General features: G+C 48.9%; 1 pseudogene; it reads right to left on the minus strand.

The window, feature by feature from the left end:
• Positions 1-300: 300 nt before the first annotated feature.
• On the minus strand, positions 301-6,439 carry LOC125538546 (annotated as a pseudogene).
• Positions 6,440-6,690: the final 251 nt, after the last annotated feature.

Here is a 6,690-nt window from a genome sequence, read left to right on the forward strand (position 1 = left end):
CCACATGCAGCAGCCCGCCCGCACAAGCCGGCGCCTTAAATCTGCAGCCTCGCAGCCCGTGTGCGCTAAAGCTACAGCTTCTTTTTTGCGCGCGCTCTATTTTACAACTTATGTTCGAGCGCAGTTTTTTGTCCCTCACGAGCCAAATAGGCGTTTTTTCCTGTGCTCGGCTTATTAAGCTCGTGTGTGGAAGATGCTCTAAGAAGGTAACATATATAGTCAACCAAAACGAAGACATAAAAGAGGACAACTCCTGCATGCATCAACCTTACAACATCATCACATGGAAAAATAATAATCTTATAGCATCACGTCGTACTTGGGTGGCAGACGATTGTATAAGTTGAGGAGCAGGTTGGTCCTGCCCCGCAACCACGGCGGTCGGAGGAAGTATAGCACCATCACCATGGCCACCACCCGGAACGGCTTCAAGTAGAGTACGACAGCCATCACCAGCAAAAGCGCCATGAAGACAGGCGTCAACCTGGGGTCGTGCCACCGGAGCAGCGACTGCGCGCGCTCCCCCTGTGCAGCTAGGTCGACGAGCACCGTCTGCACCATCCCAGACAGGCTCCGGATGCGATCGTATCTCAGCCTCACCGTGTCATCTGGCTTGGATGTCGGGAACGTGTCAAACTCTATCCAGCTCGTCGGGGTACGCCAGATCCTGGTACCACCACATAACCATATCTATGTGCTCGTTCGGAGACGCGAGCTCCAAGCGTGACAACATCGTGTCCATGTGTGGAGGCTCCCGTGGCCGCCGGTAGTAGTTGCACGCCCCGACAATGATCATGCATATGAACACGGCCGGCATGATCAGCTCCGGGTAGCACACCAGCTTCAGCAACACCACGTGCATCAACATCGTCAACAGTGGGTTCTTCCACTTGCAGATGTCGTCGAACCATTTGGCGACGATGACGACGCCGGAGAAGAGCGACGTAATGCGGTAGAAGTTGGCCTTGCTCCGGCGTAGGCTGAACATGTGCGAGTCCACGTCGAGCATGTACTCCACCACCTCCCTAGGCAGCGGCGGATCAGCCCTGCCCAGCCGTGTGGCCACAATCACCATCGTCTGGTACCGGAGGTAGTCCAGCTGCCGCACGGAGAGAGGGTTCGTGTAGTGCATCTTGGGCCGCAGCGCCCACCCATACTGCGCCAGCATGTTGGCCCACGCCGTGCAGGTGAACCGGTCGGCGAGGTGGAGCTCCCCCATCTTCTTCAGTCCGCTCGGGCTCAGCGCCATGAGCGGGTAGTAGTGCGTGTACACGTGGTCGCTCTCTAATATTGCGAGCCGGACGCGCGCCTTGCCGATCTGTTGGTCCTTGGTTGTTCCGTTGCCATGCCCGGAGAGGTGGTTGTTGTTGAAGACAGCGATGGTGATGACTTTGCTGAGGTCGAAAACCTCCCAGCTGTACGACCTCGTCTACCGTCAAGCCGGGCGACAGGCTGAACCATTTCGACGGCAGCGAATTGGCCAGGTTGTCCCTGGCACGTACGTCGACGCCACGGGGATGATGACGTGGCCAATGGGCTCGTCCTTGCCGGCGACTTTCTCCTCCACCGTCACCACCAGCGGGTCTTCGAACGGCTCGCTGGCGACGAACATCAACTCCTCGTTCCACGTCTGGTTCGCCGACCCCTGCGGCTGGCCAGGCTTCGTCCGCCGGATTTGGCTGCACATCTGGATCTTCGCGTTTGTGGGCGCGAGCGGCGGACCGATCAGGTTCTTTTTTTTAGCCGGGCATAACCCCTTTCCATTACTTTCATAACAGAAATACAAAGTTTGTTGCAACTAGAAGGAAACTGAAAAGGAAAATGCGAGCTCAGCGCATCACTGGAAAAGCCACAATAGACACTCGTCATCGAGCAGCCTACCATAGGGCGAAAACCCAGTGACACCGACAGAACCAACATCACCAACCCAAAAGCAACCAAAGTCGATCACACCAGCCACAGGAGGCTCAGACATAAGCTCGCGCAGGAGCCGCAAAGTTCCCTGAGTTTAAGCAGAAAAACACATCGGAAATACTAGCGATGCACATGGACGACTGAACGTAGCAAAAGACCTCCATGTCAGGATCGATCTTGTTCTGCATTCCCCGGCGCCGCACAAATACGCATCAGGGTCGACGCGCTGGTCTTCAGCATTTTGGCTCCACACTCCATGGCCTCGCGATCAGCTCCATTCATCAGTCCTGCCCAGTAATTTAAATATCCGCAAGCTGAGTACACAACCTCAAAAGGAGACCTCATCTGTTTGTATTCAAATGTCAATTTGTTACGGCAGTCTTGTCCCAGCACATAGCTGCCAGGCCAAAAGTATAGAATTTTTCTCCATCAGGGATGAACATATAGCACCATGCAAAATATTGCCACATATTTTTTGGGCATCGATCCGTGCCCAGGACACACCCAACAGTTCTCCACATTACTTTAGCCACAGGACATGTGAAAAAAAGATGTTGCGAGGTCTCTCTTTCGTCGCAGAACGAGCATGTGGGGTTGCCCGCCCAATTTCTTCTGCTCATCACATCTCTAGTGAGAATGGCATCTTGAAAAAGTTGCCAGAGGAAGATTTGGATTTTTAAGGGTATCTTGGATGCCCATATCCATTTGTAATCACACCCCCTCACGTTTTTTTCTAGATATTCATAGACAGATTTGGTTGTGAATTTCTTCTTCTTCCCCAAAGCCCAGGTAATCTCATCTGGCGCATCTGACTGAGGCCAGGAGTTCACCACCGTCTCCAATTCTCTCCATTGCTCCACAAGGGGCGTGTGAAGTCTTCTTCTAAAAAAGTCTCCCTCAACCCCTTTTCTGAAGTCTGACACTGTGATTTCTTGATAATTGCATATATTGTATAACATAGGGAATTTATCACGTAAAGGGGGCTCATTTCCCACAGGATCAACCCATAGTCTGGCCAGATTGCCTGAATTGAGGATCACTTTCCTCCCTGCAAAGTAATTCTCTTTAACTTTCATAATGGCTTTCCATATAGGGGAATCACCAAACTTACTTTTCACAGAGGCAACTGTGTCTTTTTTGAAGTACTTGGCCCATATAACCTCCTGCCACAACCCTTGTTGGTTCTCCAATTTCCACCACCACTTAGTGAGGAGGCTAACATTCTGTTTATGCAAATCTTTTACCCCCAGGCCCCCTTTACTTTTCGATCTGCAAATTCTGGACCACCTAACCAAATGGTACCGTTTTCGCCCTTCATTTTCTTGCCAAAAGAATCGTTTACGGTGTTTGTCAAGTTTTACTATCACCGTCTTCGGAAGAAGAAACATAGCCATATTAGTAATATACAATGCTTGTGAGCGAGGAGTTAAGCAAAATCAGCCTTCCTCCAGAGGAAGCCGCATTACCAATCCAGGCCTCACAGCATTTAAGGAATCCTTCATCCATGAAACCCCACTCAAGGACACGCAACGTAGAGAAGCTAACTGGCACTCCCAGATATTTCATAGGAAAATGTCCAATTTTACAATTAAACAGATTTGCATAAAACGCTAGTGTGTCCTCATCCCCCCCGACACACAGCACCTCACTTTTAAGGAAATTGATCTTTAATCCCGACATAAGTTCGAATACATATAACAGAAGTTTCAGGTTTATAGCAGCATCCTTATCATGCTCAAAACAAATGACCGTGTCATCTGCATATTGGAGTATAGCTACTCCCCCTTCAATTAGGTCAGGGGCAAGACCAGTCAGGAGCTTTTCTTTTTGAGCATTACGTATCATCTTCGAAAGGGTTTCAACAGCTAGATTGAAAAGAAACGGAGAATGGGGGTCACCTTGACAAACTCCCTTATAGCTTTGGAAATAGGGTCCCACCTCATTGTTTAGTTTGATGCTCACAGTGCCGTTATGTAAGATTTTTCAATCCATCCACACCAGGTTGGCCCAAATCCACGATTCCTATGGCACTCAAGGAGGAAGTCCCAATTTATCTTGTCGTAGGCTTTTTCAAAGTCTAACTTTAAGACCACCCCAACTTTTTTCTTGACATGAGCATGATGCAACACCTCATGAAGTGTAAGGATCCCATCCATAATATTTCTATGCTTAATGAAAACGTTTTGATGTCGACTGATTAGCTTATCAGCATAAACAGCGACCCTGTTATCTAGCACCTTGGTGATGAGTTTATAGGGGCATCTAAGCAAGCATATGGGGCGGTATTGTTGGATTTTTTTGGCCCCATTCATCTTAGGAATCAAAGTGATCACGCCATAGTTTAGGCGCGCAATGTCTAAAGTGTTGTCATGGAAAGCTTTGAAAAGTCGCATTAGATCTCCCTTCACAAAATCCCAGCAGTGTTTGTAAAACTCAGTTGGGATGTTATCCGGTCCAGGGGCTCTATTACTCTTCATACTAAATAAAGCTCTTTTAACTTCCTCTTCCGTAAACTCACTCGTGAGTAGGGTGTTATCATCCCTAGCAAGCTTTTCCCCCTCATCCCAGGTATCAGGGGATAGATGGAATATGTTTCCTCTGGCCGGCCCAAATAACTCTTTATAATAAGAGCTGGCATGATTTAGGAGATCTTTTGTGCCCTCAATCACCACCTTCCCATCGGTTAGGGAATGTATGGTGTTTTTTCTCTTTTTACCATTCGCAACCCGATGATAAAAAGCCGTGTTTTGGTCTCCCTTTAGCAACCAACGTTCATTCGAATGTTGAAGCCAAAATAGTTCCTCATCCACAAGAATATCATTCAACTCAACACATAGGTTGGTTCTTTTTTCATATAAATCAGGTGTTAGAGGCTCAGTTTCTTCTAACTTCTCCATCTCCTCAACCGATCAGGTTCTGCGCCGCGATGACGGCGACCTTGAGACAGATGACCTTTGGGGAGTAGTACACTTGGGAGCGCATGTTGGTGAGCGCCTCTGATGACAGCGAGAGCGAGGGAGCTTCCGTGTTGTACGCCTCCGGGAAGGCCTCGTCGGCCTGGCTGCCGAGCCAGACGGCGAGCATGATCTCGCCGAGGCTATGGCCATGTCGGACCCTCTTGCCGTGGGCGCCAGAGAGGCTATACCACTGCGGCGTGTTAGGAAATAAATCACGAGTGTGTCATGGTGTATGAGTGTAGGTCGAGTCCGAGCGCCGGTGCGTTGCCGTGTTCGTGTCTAGAGCGAGTCGAGCTGGTTGTGGCTAGGCCTGCGATCGTAAGTCAACGGAGGTATAGGATCAGCGGGCGCAGCGGAAGCGAGGTGCCTCCCAGGTTGTGCGTGCGCCAAGGTTTTGGATTCCGAATGGAACATTTTTCTCGAGGGGGGGCGGTAAACTCGGTTACCACGGTAACCACGAAATACCGATAAAAATTCGAGCGAAATTTAAAATTCAAATTTGAATTCAAATTTTTTTAAGACCAGAATACATAAGTTTGGAACACAAAATGCACTGTCCGCAGGTACTAGCGCAGTGGTAAGCAGGTCTGCTCCACTCACGCACATGCAGGTCCCGAGTTCGACCCTCGCACCCACATATTTTTCGTAAAAATTACAGTATACAGTGTGGCGTGCATTTCTTCAAAAATTAAAAGTGCGGCCGGCAGAACTCGAACACATGACGCGCTGTTGCGGGAAAAGGATACTAACCACTCGGACACGAGTTAGCATGTGTCTCTTGTATAGATACGCCTTATTTAACTAGACGTTAGGAGTTTAAATTCAAAAAGTTTGATTCTTTTTGCTCGAGATACAGAATTATCGTGGGATACCGGGAAACGCGGTTACCGGACGGTAACCGAATTTACCGTCCGGTACCCAAAACCATGGCGTGCGCGGGCGCTGCAAATCGCAGACTGTTGCTGGTGTGGTGCGTCCAGGTTGTTAGCGTACGTGCGGGCGGCCGTATACCTTAGGAGTTAGTAGTTAGTGCATGGGTCAGTTGATTAGTGGATCAAGTCGTGTGGTGCATGGCATGAGAACCGGACAGGTTGTTGCCTTGGCTGCGCGTGAGTCTATTGTACTACTTAAGTTGTACTGATGAATGAGAAAAGTTCGAGCCGAGAGGGCTAATGTAACCATCATGTCTACACCAAGGGGCAGGGCCTCTACGCAAAGCTCTTGTGCTCTTCCTTGGTGTGTGTGTGTGTGTATAGAGTTTCTCCATGGTGTGTGTTCATGCGAGATAAAGGAAGGAGAAGAGCGGCGCTGCGCGGAGGCGGCAACAACACGGCGCCAGCAGGCTGTCGGGCGGGAGGCGGCTTTGAATATTATGAAAATATATCTCATAAAAGATCTAGTAATATATACTGATGGTCAAACTTTAAAGTTGTTCGATTGACAACAGTCCAAATCTACTAGTATTACTAAACAGATATTAGGGCATCTCCAACACTGACCCGCAAACTTGCTTCGGCATCTGTCAACAGACAAGGGTGCAGGAGGCGTCCATCCAACGCTGCCTTCATACGTTTCAACCACTGTGAACTAACCAGATGAAATTCGTGCGAGCACGACGGATTTCATATAAATCGGACGAAATTCATTACATTTCGAACATTTCTCATATAAAACGGATGTAATTCATTACATTTTTATATAAACTGGACCAACCATACTCTAAACCTAATTTAAATGATCGGCAGTGCATGTTCCCCATGCCCGGCCATGAGCCCCGAGAACTGAAGCTCCGGCTATTGCCTTCGCTTTCTTTAATTAT

The sequence above is a fragment of the Triticum urartu genome, chromosome 2, assembly GCF_003073215.2.
Source record: "Triticum urartu cultivar G1812 chromosome 2, Tu2.1, whole genome shotgun sequence".
In the NCBI taxonomy this organism is placed as follows: Eukaryota; Viridiplantae; Streptophyta; class Magnoliopsida; order Poales; family Poaceae; genus Triticum; species Triticum urartu.